We start from the raw sequence: 15660 nt of genomic DNA, 5'->3' as shown, positions 1-15660 counted from the left end.
ATGCGTTGGCCGGGAATCGAAGCCGGGTCAACTGCTTGGAAGGCAGCTATGCTCACCACTATACCACCAACGCTTCCTGGTTTTCAAAAGGGCATTTGTTAGTCAAATCTGTAAGCCACAACACCTGATTGTATGATTTCAATGCTCTACACTGTTAATCCATTAATTGACTGCAATGCACTTCTTTTGATGATGGAAAATATTAATACAATGCACAAATTAGGTTAAAAATGCAAATGAATAAATAAACATGATGTCCACTGAAGTCCACTTTTTGGCACTTTTGGAAAAGAGAATTTGAATCAAATGTTAAAGCAGATAATAGGAAAATATATTTAATAGCCTAATTTACATAAGACTATTCAGAGTTGGATATTTTTAAGATGCCATAAATCTAGTATTCTGTGAATGACAAAGCCATGACTCTGTCCATACCCCATAAGTGCTACACATACCAACAAAGCTTCCCATTTGTTGAAAGGGCATTTCTTGGTCAGTGTATTCCTGATTTCTTCAAAACAAGAAACATTCTCTAAGGAGCTTATGATCTTAAAAAATGAAAAGAATACACAAGAAAAATCATGCTTTGGCCAGTGCGACACATACGAACAAAGCTTCCCGTTTTTTGAAAGGGCATTTCTTGGTCAGTGTATTCCTAATTCCTTCAAAACAAGAATAATTCTCTAAGGAGTTTATGATCTTAAAAATTGAATACAAACTATGCGTTGGCCGGGAATCGAACCCGGGTCAACTGCTTGGAAGGCAGCTATGCTCACCACTATACCACCAACGCTTCCTGGTTTTCAAAAGGGCATTTGTTAGTCAAATCTGTAAGCCACAACACCTGATTGTATGATTTCAATGCTCTACACTGTTAATCCATTAATTGACTGCAATGCACTTCTTTTGATGATGGAAAATATTAATACAATGCACAAATTAGGTTAAAAATGCAAATGAATAAATAAACATGATGTCCACTGAAGTCCACTTTTTGGCACTTTTGGAAAAGAGAATTTGAATCAAATGTTAAAGCAGATAATAGGAAAATATATTTAATAGCCTAATTTACATTAGACTATTTAGAGTTGGATATTTTTAAGATGCCATAAATCTAGTATTCTGTGAATGACAAAGCCATGACTCTGTCCATACCCCATAAGTGCTACACATACCAAGAAAGCTTCCCATTTGTTGAAAGGGCATTTCTTGGTCAGTGTATTCCTGATTTCTTCAAAACAAGAAACATTCTCTAAGGAGTTTATGATCTTAAAAAATGAAAAGAATACACTGTTAATCCAGTAATTGACTGCAATGCACTTCTTTTGATGATGGAAAATATTAATACAATGCACAAAATAGGTTTAAAATGTAAATGAATAAATAAACATGATGTCCACTGAAGTCCACTTTTTGGCACTTTTGGAAAAGAGAATTTGAATCAAATGTTAAAGCAGATAATAGGAAAATATATTTAATAGCCTAATTTACATAAGACTATTCAGAGTTGGATATTTTTAAGATGCCATAAATCTAGTATTCTGTGAATGACAAAGCCATGACTCTGTCCATACCCCATAAGTGCTACACATACCAACAAAGCTTCCCATTTGTTGAAAGGGCATTTCTTGGTCAGTGTATTCCTGATTTCTTCAAAACAAGAAACATTCTCTAAGGAGCTTATGATCTTAAAAAATGAAAAGAATACACAAGAAAAATCATGCGTTGGCCAGTGCTACACATACCAACAAAGCTTCCCGTTTTTTGAAAGGGCATTTCTTGGTCAGTGTATTCCTAATTCCTTCAAAACAAGAATAATTCTCTAAGGAGTTTATGATCTTAAAAATTGAATACAAACTATGCGTTGGCCGGGAATCGAAGCCGGGTCAACTGCTTGGAAGGCAGCTATGCTCACCACTATACCACCAACGCTTCCTGGTTTTCAAAAGGGCATTTGTTAGTCAAATCTGTAAGCCACAACACCTGATTGTATGATTTCAATGCTCTACACTGTTAATCCATTAATTGACTGCAATGCACTTCTTTTGATGATGGAAAATATTAATACAATGCACAAATTAGGTTAAAAATGCAAATGAATAAATAAACATGATGTCCACTGAAGTCCACTTTTTGGCACTTTTGGAAAAGAGAATTTGAATCAAATGTTAAAGCAGATAATAGGAAAATATATTTAATAGCCTAATTTACATTAGACTATTTAGAGTTGGATATTTTTAAGATGCCATAAATCTAGTATTCTGTGAATGACAAAGCCATGACTCTGTCCATACCCCATAAGTGCTACACATACCAAGAAAGCTTCCCATTTGTTGAAAGGGCATTTCTTGGTCAGTGTATTCCTGATTTCTTCAAAACAAGAAACATTCTCTAAGGAGTTTATGATCTTAAAAAATGAAAAGAATACACTGTTAATCCAGTAATTGACTGCAATGCACTTCTTTTGATGATGGAAAATATTAATACAATGCACAAAATAGGTTTAAAATGTAAATGAATAAATAAACATGATGTCCACTGAAGTCCACTTTTTGGCACTTTTGGAAAAGAGAATTTGAATCAAATGTTAAAGCAGATAATAGGAAAATATATTTAATAGCCTAATTTACATAAGACTATTCAGAGTTGGATATTTTTAAGATGCCATAAATCTTGTATTCTGTGAATGACAAAGCCATGACTCTGTCCATACCCCATAAGTGCTACACATACCAACAAAGCTTCCCATTTGTTGAAAGGGCATTTCTTGGTCAGTGTATTCCTGATTTCTTCAAAACAAGAAACATTCTCTAAGGAGCTTATGATCTTAAAAAATGAAAAGAATACACAAGAAAAATCATGCGTTGGCCAGTGCTACACATACCAACAAAGCTTCCCGTTTTTTGAAAGGGCATTTCTTGGTCAGTGTATTCCTAATTCCTTCAAAACAAGAATAATTCTCTAAGGAGTTTATGATCTTAAAAATTGAATACAAACTATGCGTTGGCCGGGAATCGAAGCCAGGTCAACTGCTTGGAAGGCAGCTATGCTCACCACTATACCACCAACGCTTCCTGGTTTTCAAAAGGGCATTTGTTAGTCAAATCTGTAAGCCACAACACCTGATTGTATGATTTCAATGCTCTACACTGTTAATCCATTAATTGACTGCAATGCACTTCTTTTGATGATGGAAAATATTAATACAATGCACAAATTAGGTTAAAAATGCAAATGAATAAATAAACATGATGTCCACTGAAGTCCACTTTTTGGCACTTTTGGAAAAGAGAATTTGAATCAAATGTTAAAGCAGATAATAGGAAAATATATTTAATAGCCTAATTTACATTAGACTATTTAGAGTTGGATATTTTTAAGATGCCATAAATCTAGTATTCTGTGAATGACAAAGCCATGACTCTGTCCATACCCCATAAGTGCTACACATACCAAGAAAGCTTCCCATTTGTTGAAAGGGCATTTCTTGGTCAGTGTATTCCTGATTTCTTCAAAACAAGAAACATTCTCTAAGGAGTTTATGATCTTAAAAAATGAAAAGAATACACTGTTAATCCAGTAATTGACTGCAATGCACTTCTTTTGATGATGGAAAATATTAATACAATGCACAAAATAGGTTTAAAATGTAAATGAATAAATAAACATGATGTCCACTGAAGTCCACTTTTTGGCACTTTTGGAAAAGAGAATTTGAATCAAATGTTAAAGCAGATAATAGGAAAATATATTTAATAGCCTAATTTACATAAGACTATTCAGAGTTGGATATTTTTAAGATGCCATAAATCTAGTATTCTGTGAATGACAAAGCCATGACTCTGTCCATACCCCATAAGTGCTACACATACCAACAAAGCTTCCCATTTGTTGAAAGGGCATTTCTTGGTCAGTGTATTCCTGATTTCTTCAAAACAAGAAACATTCTCTAAGGAGCTTATGATCTTAAAAAATGAAAAGAATACACAAGAAAAATCATGCGTTGGCCAGTGCTACACATACCAACAAAGCTTCCCGTTTTTTGAAAGGGCATTTCTTGGTCAGTGTATTCCTAATTCCTTCAAAACAAGAATAATTCTCTAAGGAGTTTATGATCTTAAAAATTGAATACAAACTATGCGTTGGCCGGGAATCGAAGCCGGGTCAACTGCTTGGAAGGCAGCTATGCTCACCACTATACCACCAACGCTTCCTGGTTTTCAAAAGGGCATTTGTTAGTCAAATCTGTAAGCCACAACACCTGATTGTATGATTTCAATGCTCTACACTGTTAATCCATTAATTGACTGCAATGCACTTCTTTTGATGATGGAAAATATTAATACAATGCACAAATTAGGTTAAAAATGCAAATGAATAAATAAACATGATGTACACTGAAGTCCACTTTTTGGCACTTTTGGAAAAGAGAATTTGAATCAAATGTTAAAGCAGATAATAGGAAAATATATTTAATAGCCTAATTTACATAAGACTATTCAGAGTTGGATATTTTTAAGATGCCATAAATCTAGTATTCTGTGAATGACAAAGCCATGACTCTGTCCATACCCCATAAGTGCTACACATACCAAGAAAGCTTCCCATTTGTTGAAAGGGCATTTCTTGGTCAGTGTATTCCTGATTTCTTCAAAACAAGAAACATTCTCTAAGGAGTTTATGATCTTAAAAAATGAAAAGAATACACTGTTAATCCAGTAATTGACTGCAATGCACTTCTTTTGATGATGGAAAATATTAATACAATGCACAAAATAGGTTTAAAATGTAAATGAATAAATAAACATGATGTCCACTGAAGTCCACTTTTTGGCACTTTTGGAAAAGAGAATTTGAATCAAATGTTAAAGCAGATAATAGGAAAATATATTTAATAGCCTAATTTACATAAGACTATTCAGAGTTGGATATTTTTAAGATGCCATAAATCTAGTATTCTGTGAATGACAAAGCCATGACTCTGTCCATACCCCATAAGTGCTACACATACCAACAAAGCTTCCCATTTGTTGAAAGGGCATTTCTTGGTCAGTGTATTCCTGATTTCTTCAAAACAAGAAACATTCTCTAAGGAGCTTATGATCTTAAAAAATGAAAAGAATACACAAGAAAAATCATGCGTTGGCCAGTGCTACACATACCAACAAAGCTTCCCGTTTTTTGAAAGGGCATTTCTTGGTCAGTGTATTCCTAATTCCTTCAAAACAAGAATAATTCTCTAAGGAGTTTATGATCTTAAAAATTGAATACAAACTATGCGTTGGCCGGGAATCGAAGCCGGGTCAACTGCTTGGAAGGCAGCTATGCTCACCACTATACCACCAACGCTTCCTGGTTTTCAAAAGGGCATTTGTTAGTCAAATCTGTAAGCCACAACACCTGATTGTATGATTTCAATGCTCTACACTGTTAATCCATTAATTGACTGCAATGCACTTCTTTTGATGATGGAAAATATTAATACAATGCACAAATTAGGTTAAAAATGCAAATGAATAAATAAACATGATGTACACTGAAGTCCACTTTTTGGCACTTTTGGAAAAGAGAATTTGAATCAAATGTTAAAGCAGATAATAGGAAAATATATTTAATAGCCTAATTTACATAAGACTATTCAGAGTTGGATATTTTTAAGATGCCATAAATCTAGTATTCTGTGAATGACAAAGCCATGACTCTGTCCATACCCCATAAGTGCTACACATACCAAGAAAGCTTCCCATTTGTTGAAAGGGCATTTCTTGGTCAGTGTATTCCTGATTTCTTCAAAACAAGAAACATTCTGTAAGGAGCTTATGATCTTAAAAAATGAAAAGAATACACTGATAATCCAGTAATTGACTGCAATGCACTTCTTTTGATGATGGAAAATATTAATACAATGCACAAAATAGGTTTAAAATGTAAATGAATAAATAAACATGATGTCCACTGAAGTCCACTTTTTGGCACTTTTGGAAAAGAGAATTTGAATCACATGCTAAAGCAGATAATAGGAAAATATATTTAATAGCCTAATTTACATAAGACTATTCAGAGCTGGATATTTTTAAGATGCCATAAATCTAGTATTCTGTGAATGACAAAGCCATGACTCTGTCCATATCCCATAAGTGCTACACATACCAACAAAGCTTCCCATTTGTTGAAAGGGCATTTCTTGGTCAGTGTATTCCTGATTTCTTCAAAACAAGAAACATTCTCTAAGGAGCTTATGATCTTAAAAAATGAAAAGAATAAACAAGAAAAATCATGCTTTGGCCAGTGCGACACATACCAACAAAGCTTCCCGTTTTTTGAAAGGGCATTTCTTGGTCAGTGTATTCCTAATTCCTTCAAAACAAGAATAATTCTCTAAGGAGTTTATGATCTTAAAAATTGAATACAAACTATGCGTTGGCCGGGAATCGAACCCGGGTCAACTGCTTGGAAGGCAGCTATGCTCACCACTATACCACCAACGCTTCCTGGTTTTCAAAAGGGCATTTGTTAGTCAAATCTGTAAGCCACAACACCTGATTGTATGATTTCAATGCTCTACACTGTTAATCCATTAATTGACTGCAATGCACTTCTTTTGATGATGGAAAATATTAATACAATGCACAAATTAGGTTAAAAATGCAAATGAATAAATAAACATGATGTACACTGAAGTCCACTTTTTGGCACTTTTGGAAAAGAGAATTTGAATCAAATGTTAAAGCAGATAATAGGAAAATATATTTAATAGCCTAATTTACATAAGACTATTCAGAGTTGGATATTTTTAAGATGCCATAAATCTAGTATTCTGTGAATGACAAAGCCATGACTCTGTCCATACCCCATAAGTGCTACACATACCAAGAAAGCTTCCCATTTGTTGAAAGGGCATTTCTTGGTCAGTGTATTCCTGATTTCTTCAAAATAAGAAACATTCTCTAAGGAGCTTATGATCTTAAAAAATGAAAAGAATACACTGATAATCCAGTAATTGACTGCAATGCACTTCTTTTGATGATGGAAAATATTAATACAATGCACAAAATAGGTTTAAAATGTAAATGAATAAATAAACATGATGTCCACTGAAGTCCACTTTTTGGCACTTTTGGAAAAGAGAATTTGAATCACATGCTAAAGCAGATAATAGGAAAATATATTTAATAGCCTAATTTACATAAGACTATTCAGAGCTGGATATTTTTAAGATGCCATAAATCTAGTATTCTGTGAATGACAAAGCCATGACTCTGTCCATATCCCATAAGTGCTACACATACCAACAAAGCTTCCCATTTGTTGAAAGGGCATTTCTTGGTCAGTGTATTCCTGATTTCTTCAAAACAAGAAACATTCTCTAAGGAGCTTATGATCTTAAAAAATGAAAAGAATGCACAAGAAAAATCATGCGTTGGCCAGTGCTACACATACCAACAAAGCTTCCCTTTTTTTGAAAGGGCATTTCTTGATCAGTGTATTCCTAATTCCTTCAAAACAAGAATAATTCTCTAAGGAGTTTATGATCTTAAAAATTGAATACAAACTATGCGTTGGCCGGGAATCGAACCCGGGTCAACTGCTTGGAAGGCAGCTATGCTCACCACTATACCACCAACGCTTCCTGGTTTTCAAAAGGGCATTTGTTAGTCAAATCTGTAAGCCACAACACCTGATTGTATGATTTCAATGCTCTACACTGTTAATCCATTAATTGACTGCAATGCACTTCTTTTGATGATGGAAAATATTAATACAATGCACAAATTAGGTTAAAAATGCAAATGAATAAATAAACATGATGTCCACTGAAGTCCACTTTTTGGCACTTTTGGAAAAGAGAATTTGAATCAAATGTTAAAGCAGATAATAGGAAAATATATTTAATAGCCTAATTTACATAAGACTATTTAGAGTTGGATATTTTTAAGATGCCATAAATCTAGTATTCTGTGAATGACAAAGCCATGACTCTGTCCATACCCCATAAGTGCTACACATACCAAGAAAGCTTCCCATTTGTTGAAAGGGCATTTCTTGGTCAGTGTATTCCTGATTTCTTCAAAACAAGAAACATTCTCTAAGGAGCTTATGATCTTAAAAAATGAAAAGAATACACTGTTAATCCAGTAATTGACTGCAATGCACTTCTTTTGATGATGGAAAATATTAATACAATGCACAAAATAGGTTTAAAATGTAAATGAATAAATAAACAAGATGTCCACTGAAGTCCACTTTTTGGCACTTTTGGAAAAGAGAATTTGAATCAAATGTTAAAGCAGATAATAGGAAAATATATTTAATAGCCTAATTTACATAAGACTATTCAGAGTTGGATATTTTTAAGATGCCATAAATCTAGTATTCTGTGAATGACAAAGCCATGACTCTGTCCATACCCCATAAGTGCTACACATACCAAGAAAGCTTCCCATTTGTTGAAAGGGCATTTCTTGGTCAGTGTATTCCTGATTTCTTCAAAACAAGAAACATTCTGTAAGGAGCTTATGATCTTAAAAAATGAAAAGAATACACTGATAATCCAGTAATTGACTGCAATGCACTTCTTTTGATGATGGAAAATATTAATACAATGCACAAAATAGGTTTAAAATGTAAATGAATAAATAAACATGATGTCCACTGAAGTCCACTTTTTGGCACTTTTGGAAAAGAGAATTTGAATCACATGCTAAAGCAGATAATAGGAAAATATATTTAATAGCCTAATTTACATAAGACTATTCAGAGCTGGATATTTTTAAGATGCCATAAATCTAGTATTCTGTGAATGACAAAGCCATGACTCTGTCCATACCCCATAAGTGCTACACATACCAACAAAGCTTCCCATTTGTTGAAAGGGCATTTCTTGGTCAGTGTATTCCTGATTTCTTCAAAACAAGAAACATTCTCTAAGGAGCTTATGATCTTAAAAAATGAAAAGAATAAACAAGAAAAATCATGCTTTGGCCAGTGCGACACATACCAACAAAGCTTCCCGTTTTTTGAAAGGGCATTTCTTGGTCAGTGTATTCCTAATTCCTTCAAAACAAGAATAATTCTCTAAGGAGTTTATGATCTTAAAAATTGAATACAAACTATGTGTTGGCCGGGAATCGAACCCGGGTCAACTGCTTGGAAGGCAGCTATGCTCACCACTATACCACCAACGCTTCCTGGTTTTCAAAAGGGCATTTGTTAGTCAAATCTGTAAGCCACAACACCTGATTGTATGATTTCAATGCTCTACACTGTTAATCCATTAATTGACTGCAATGCACTTCTTTTGATGATGGAAAATATTAATACAATGCACAAATTAGGTTAAAAATGCAAATGAATAAATAAACATGATGTCCACTGAAGTCCACTTTTTGGCACTTTTGGAAAAGAGAATTTGAATCAAATGTTAAAGCAGATAATAGGAAAATATATTTAATAGCCTAATTTACATAAGACTATTTAGAGTTGGATATTTTTAAGATGCCATAAATCTAGTATTCTGTGAATGACAAAGCCATGACTCTGTCCATACCCCATAAGTGCTACACATACCAAGAAAGCTTCCCATTTGTTGAAAGGGCATTTCTTGGTCAGTGTATTCCTGATTTCTTCAAAACAAGAAACATTCTCTAAGGAGCTTATGATCTTAAAAAATGAAAAGAATACACTGTTAATCCAGTAATTGACTGCAATGCACTTCTTTTGATGATGGAAAATATTAATACAATGCACAAAATAGGTTTAAAATGTAAATGAATAAATAAACATGATGTCCACTGAAGTCCACTTTTTGGCACTTTTGGAAAAGAGAATTTGAATCAAATGTTAAAGCAGATAATAGGAAAATATATTTAATAGCCTAATTTACATAAGACTATTCAGAGTTGGATATTTTTAAGATGCCATAAATCTAGTATTCTGTGAATGACAAAGCCATGACTCTGTCCATACCCCATAAGTGCTACACATACCAAGAAAGCTTCCCATTTGTTGAAAGGGCATTTCTTGGTCAGTGTATTCCTGATTTCTTCAAAATAAGAAACATTCTGTAAGGAGCTTATGATCTTAAAAAATGAAAAGAATACACTGATAATCCAGTAATTGACTGCAATGCACTTCTTTTGATGATGGAAAATATTAATACAATGCACAAAATAGGTTTAAAATGTAAATGAATAAATAAACATGATGTCCACTGAAGTCCACTTTTTGGCACTTTTGGAAAAGAGAATTTGAATCACATGCTAAAGCAGATAATAGGAAAATATATTTAATAGCCTAATTTACATAAGACTATTCAGAGCTGGATATTTTTAAGATGCCATAAATCTAGTATTCTGTGAATGACAAAGCCATGACTCTGTCCATATCCCATAAGTGCTACACATACCAACAAAGCTTCCCATTTGTTGAAAGGGCATTTCTTGGTCAGTGTATTCCTGATTTCTTCAAAACAAGAAACATTCTCTAAGGAGCTTATGATCTTAAAAAATGAAAAGAATGCACAAGAAAAATCATGCGTTGGCCAGTGCTACACATACCAACAAAGCTTCCCTTTTTTTGAAAGGGCATTTCTTGATCAGTGTATTAGGTTAATTAGGTAAATTAGGTTAAAAATTGAATACAAACTATGCGTTGGCCGGGAACCGAACCCGGGTCAACTGCTTGGAAGGCAGCTATGCTCACCACTATACCACCAACGCTTCCTGGTTTTCAAAAGGGCATTTGTTAGTCAAATCTGTAAGCCACAACACCTGATTGTATGATTTCAATGCTCTACACTGTTAATCCATTAATTGACTGCAATGCACTTCTTTTGATGATGGAAAATATTAATACAATGCACAAATTAGGTTAAAAATGCAAATGAATAAATAAACATGATGTCCACTGAAGTCCACTTTTTGGCACTTTTGGAAAAGAGAATTTGAATCAAATGTTAAAGCAGATAATAGGAAAATATATTTAATAGCCTAATTTACATAAGACTATTTAGAGTTGGATATTTTTAAGATGCCATAAATCTAGTATTCTGTGAATGACAAAGCCATGACTCTGTCCATACCCCATAAGTGCTACACATACCAAGAAAGCTTCCCATTTGTTGAAAGGGCATTTCTTGGTCAGTGTATTCCTGATTTCTTCAAAACAAGAAACATTCTCTAAGGAGCTTATGATCTTAAAAAATGAAAAGAATACACTGTTAATCCAGTAATTGACTGCAATGCACTTCTTTTGATGATGGAAAATATTAATACAATGCACAAAATAGGTTTAAAATGTAAATGAATAAATAAACATGATGTCCACTGAAGTCCACTTTTTGGCACTTTTGGAAAAGAGAATTTGAATCAAATGTTAAAGCAGATAATAGGAAAATATATTTAATAGCCTAATTTACATAAGACTATTCAGAGTTGGATATTTTTAAGATGCCATAAATCTAGTATTCTGTGAATGACAAAGCCATGACTCTGTCCATACCCCATAAGTGCTACACATACCAAGAAAGCTTCCCATTTGTTGAAAGGGCATTTCTTGGTCAGTGTATTCCTGATTTCTTCAAAATAAGAAACATTCTGTAAGGAGCTTATGATCTTAAAAAATGAAAAGAATACACTGATAATCCAGTAATTGACTGCAATGCACTTCTTTTGATGATGGAAAATATTAATACAATGCACAAAATAGGTTTAAAATGTAAATGAATAAATAAACATGATGTCCACTGAAGTCCACTTTTTGGCACTTTTGGAAAAGAGAATTTGAATCACATGCTAAAGCAGATAATAGGAAAATATATTTAATAGCCTAATTTACATAAGACTATTCAGAGCTGGATATTTTTAAGATGCCATAAATCTAGTATTCTGTGAATGACAAAGCCATGACTCTGTCCATATCCCATAAGTGCTACACATACCAACAAAGCTTCCCATTTGTTGAAAGGGCATTTCTTGGTCAGTGTATTCCTGATTTCTTCAAAACAAGAAACATTCTCTAAGGAGCTTATGATCTTAAAAAATGAAAAGAATGCACAAGAAAAATCATGCGTTGGCCAGTGCTACACATACCAACAAAGCTTCCCTTTTTTTGAAATGGCATGTCTTGATCAGTGTATTCCTAATTCCTTCAAAACAAGAATAATTCTCTAAGGAGTTTATGATCTTAAAAATTGAATACAAACTATGCGTTGGCCGGGAATCGAACCTGGGTCAACTGCTTGGAAGGCAGCTATGCTCACCACTATACCACCAACGCTTCCTGGTTTTCAAAAGGGCATTTGTTAGTCAAATCTGTAAGCCACAACACCTGATTGTATGATTTCAATGCTCTACACTGTTAATCCATTAATTGACTGCAATGCACTTCTTTTGATGATGGAAAATATTAATACAATGCACAAATTAGGTTAAAAATGCAAATGAATAAATAAACATGATGTCCACTGAAGTCCACTTTTTGGCACTTTTGGAAAAGAGAATTTGAATCAAATGTTAAAGCAGATAATAGGAAAATATATTTAATAGCCTAATTTACATAAGACTATTTAGAGTTGGATATTTTTAAGATGCCATAAATCTAGTATTCTGTGAATGACAAAGCCATGACTCTGTCCATACCCCATAAGTGCTACACATACCAAGAAAGCTTCCCATTTGTTGAAAGGGCATTTCTTGGTCAGTGTATTCCTGATTTCTTCAAAACAAGAAACATTCTCTAAGGAGCTTATGATCTTAAAAAATGAAAAGAATACACTGTTAATCCAGTAATTGACTGCAATGCACTTCTTTTGATGATGGAAAATATTAATACAATGCACAAAATAGGTTTAAAATGTAAATGAATAAATAAACATGATGTCCACTGAAGTCCACTTTTTGGCACTTTTGGAAAAGAGAATTTGAATCAAATGTTAAAGCAGATAATAGGAAAATATATTTAATAGCCTAATTTACATAAGACTATTCAGAGTTGGATATTTTTAAGATGCCATAAATCTAGTATTCTGTGAATGACAAAGCCATGACTCTGTCCATACCCCATAAGTGCTACACATACCAAGAAAGCTTCCCATTTGTTGAAAGGGCATTTCTTGGTCAGTGTATTCCTGATTTCTTCAAAATAAGAAACATTCTGTAAGGAGCTTATGATCTTAAAAAATGAAAAGAATACACTGATAATCCAGTAATTGACTGCAATGCACTTCTTTTGATGATGGAAAATATTAATACAATGCACAAAATAGGTTTAAAATGTAAATGAATAAATAAACATGATGTCCACTGAAGTCCACTTTTTGGCACTTTTGGAAAAGAGAATTTGAATCACATGCTAAAGCAGATAATAGGAAAATATATTTAATAGCCTAATTTACATAAGACTATTCAGAGCTGGATATTTTTAAGATGCCATAAATCTAGTATTCTGTGAATGACAAAGCCATGACTCTGTCCATATCCCATAAGTGCTACACATACCAACAAAGCTTCCCATTTGTTGAAAGGGCATTTCTTGGTCAGTGTATTCCTGATTTCTTCAAAACAAGAAACATTCTCTAAGGAGCTTATGATCTTAAAAAATGAAAAGAATGCACAAGAAAAATCATGCGTTGGCCAGTGCTACACATACCAACAAAGCTTCCCTTTTTTTGAAAGGGCATTTCTTGATCAGTGTATTCCTAATTCCTTCAAAACAAGAATAATTCTCTAAGGAGTTTATGATCTTAAAAATTGAATACAAACTATGCGTTGGCCGGGAATCGAACCCGGGTCAACTGCTTGGAAGGCAGCTATGCTCACCACTATACCACCAACGCTTCCTGGTTTTCAAAAGGGCATTTGTTAGTCAAATCTGTAAGCCACAACACCTGATTGTATGATTTCAATGCTCTACACTGTTAATCCATTAATTGACTGCAATGCACTTCTTTTGATGATGGAAAATATTAATACAATGCACAAATTAGGTTAAAAATGCAAATGAATAAATAAACATGATGTCCACTGAAGTCCACTTTTTGGCACTTTTGGAAAAGAGAATTTGAATCAAATGTTAAAGCAGATAATAGGAAAATATATTTAATAGCCTAATTTACATAAGACTATTTAGAGTTGGATATTTTTAAGATGCCATAAATCTAGTATTCTGTGAATGACAAAGCCATGACTCTGTCCATACCCCATAAGTGCTACACATACCAAGAAAGCTTCCCATTTGTTGAAAGGGCATTTCTTGGTCAGTGTATTCCTGATTTCTTCAAAACAAGAAACATTCTCTAAGGAGCTTATGATCTTAAAAAATGAAAAGAATACACTGTTAATCCAGTAATTGACTGCAATGCACTTCTTTTGATGATGGAAAATATTAATACAATGCACAAAATAGGTTTAAAATGTAAATGAATAAATAAACATGATGTCCACTGAAGTCCACTTTTTGGCACTTTTGGAAAAGAGAATTTGAATCAAATGTTAAAGCAGATAATAGGAAAATATATTTAATAGCCTAATTTACATAAGACTATTCAGAGTTGGATATTTTTAAGATGCCATAAATCTAGTATTCTGTGAATGACAAAGCCATGACTCTGTCCATACCCCATAAGTGCTACACATACCAAGAAAGCTTCCCATTTGTTGAAAGGGCATTTCTTGGTCAGTGTATTCCTGATTTCTTCAAAATAAGAAACATTCTGTAAGGAGCTTATGATCTTAAAAAATGAAAAGAATACACTGATAATCCAGTAATTGACTGCAATGCACTTCTTTTGATGATGGAAAATATTAATACAATGCACAAAATAGGTTTAAAATGTAAATGAATAAATAAACATGATGTCCACTGAAGTCCACTTTTTGGCACTTTTGGAAAAGAGAATTTGAATCACATGCTAAAGCAGATAATAGGAAAATATATTTAATAGCCTAATTTACATAAGACTATTCAGAGCTGGATATTTTTAAGATGCCATAAATCTAGTATTCTGTGAATGACAAAGCCATGACTCTGTCCATATCCCATAAGTGCTACACATACCAACAAAGCTTCCCATTTGTTGAAAGGGCATTTCTTGGTCAGTGTATTCCTGATTTCTTCAAAACAAGAAACATTCTCTAAGGAGCTTATGATCTTAAAAAATGAAAAGAATGCACAAGAAAAATCATGCGTTGGCCAGTGCTACACATACCAACAAAGCTTCCCTTTTTTTGAAAGGGCATTTCTTGATCAGTGTATTAGGTTAATTAGGTAAATTAGGTTAAAAATTGAATACAAACTATGCGTTGGCCGGGAATCGAACCCGGGTCAACTGCTTGGAAGGCAGCTATGCTCACCACTATACCACCAACGCTTCCTGGTTTTCAAAAGGGCATTTGTTAGTCAAATCTGTAAGCCACAACACCTGATTGTATGATTTCAATGCTCTACACTGTTAATCCATTAATTGACTGCAATGCACTTCTTTTGATGATGGAAAATATTAATACAATGCACAAATTAGGTTAAAAATGCAAATGAATAAATAAACATGATGTCCACTGAAGTCCACTTTTTGGCACTTTTGGAAAAGAGAATTTGAATCAAATGTTAAAGCAGATAATAGGAAAATATATTTAATAGCCTAATTTACATAAGACTATTTAG

At 33.5% G+C, this 15660-nt stretch overlaps 12 non-coding genes across 12 annotated transcripts; all 12 read right to left on the bottom strand.

The window, feature by feature from the left end:
- Position 1: 1 nt before the first annotated feature.
- TRNAG-UCC (transfer RNA glycine (anticodon UCC)) lies at positions 2-73 on the bottom strand. Its single transcript has one exon. It is a non-coding gene; the product is annotated as a tRNA-Gly (tRNA).
- Positions 74-721: 648 nt separating this feature from the next.
- Positions 722-793, bottom strand: TRNAG-UCC (transfer RNA glycine (anticodon UCC)). The gene has a single exon. It is a non-coding gene; the product is annotated as a tRNA-Gly (tRNA).
- Positions 794-1860: 1067 nt separating this feature from the next.
- TRNAG-UCC (transfer RNA glycine (anticodon UCC)) lies at positions 1861-1932 on the bottom strand. The gene has a single exon. It is a non-coding gene; the product is annotated as a tRNA-Gly (tRNA).
- Positions 1933-4138: 2206 nt separating this feature from the next.
- Positions 4139-4210, bottom strand: TRNAG-UCC (transfer RNA glycine (anticodon UCC)). The gene has a single exon. It is a non-coding gene; the product is annotated as a tRNA-Gly (tRNA).
- A 1067-nt stretch (positions 4211-5277) lies between these two features.
- Positions 5278-5349, bottom strand: TRNAG-UCC (transfer RNA glycine (anticodon UCC)). Its single transcript has one exon. It is a non-coding gene; the product is annotated as a tRNA-Gly (tRNA).
- A 1067-nt stretch (positions 5350-6416) lies between these two features.
- TRNAG-UCC (transfer RNA glycine (anticodon UCC)) lies at positions 6417-6488 on the bottom strand. Its single transcript has one exon. It is a non-coding gene; the product is annotated as a tRNA-Gly (tRNA).
- A 1067-nt stretch (positions 6489-7555) lies between these two features.
- On the bottom strand, positions 7556-7627 carry TRNAG-UCC (transfer RNA glycine (anticodon UCC)). Its single transcript has one exon. It is a non-coding gene; the product is annotated as a tRNA-Gly (tRNA).
- A 1486-nt stretch (positions 7628-9113) lies between these two features.
- On the bottom strand, positions 9114-9185 carry TRNAG-UCC (transfer RNA glycine (anticodon UCC)). The gene has a single exon. It is a non-coding gene; the product is annotated as a tRNA-Gly (tRNA).
- A 1461-nt stretch (positions 9186-10646) lies between these two features.
- Positions 10647-10718, bottom strand: TRNAG-UCC (transfer RNA glycine (anticodon UCC)). The gene has a single exon. It is a non-coding gene; the product is annotated as a tRNA-Gly (tRNA).
- Positions 10719-12204: 1486 nt separating this feature from the next.
- TRNAG-UCC (transfer RNA glycine (anticodon UCC)) lies at positions 12205-12276 on the bottom strand. The gene has a single exon. It is a non-coding gene; the product is annotated as a tRNA-Gly (tRNA).
- Positions 12277-13762: 1486 nt separating this feature from the next.
- TRNAG-UCC (transfer RNA glycine (anticodon UCC)) lies at positions 13763-13834 on the bottom strand. The gene has a single exon. It is a non-coding gene; the product is annotated as a tRNA-Gly (tRNA).
- Positions 13835-15295: 1461 nt separating this feature from the next.
- Positions 15296-15367, bottom strand: TRNAG-UCC (transfer RNA glycine (anticodon UCC)). The gene has a single exon. It is a non-coding gene; the product is annotated as a tRNA-Gly (tRNA).
- Between the last annotated feature and the right edge of the window lie 293 nt (positions 15368-15660).

This window comes from Taudactylus pleione, unplaced genomic scaffold, assembly GCF_031769625.1.
Source record: "Taudactylus pleione unplaced genomic scaffold, aTauple2 ptg000467l, whole genome shotgun sequence".
Lineage (NCBI taxonomy): Eukaryota > Metazoa > Chordata > Amphibia > Anura > Myobatrachidae > Taudactylus > Taudactylus pleione.
The sequence above is the reverse complement of the archived record's forward strand: the minus strand, read 5'-3'. Positions and strand labels throughout refer to the sequence as shown.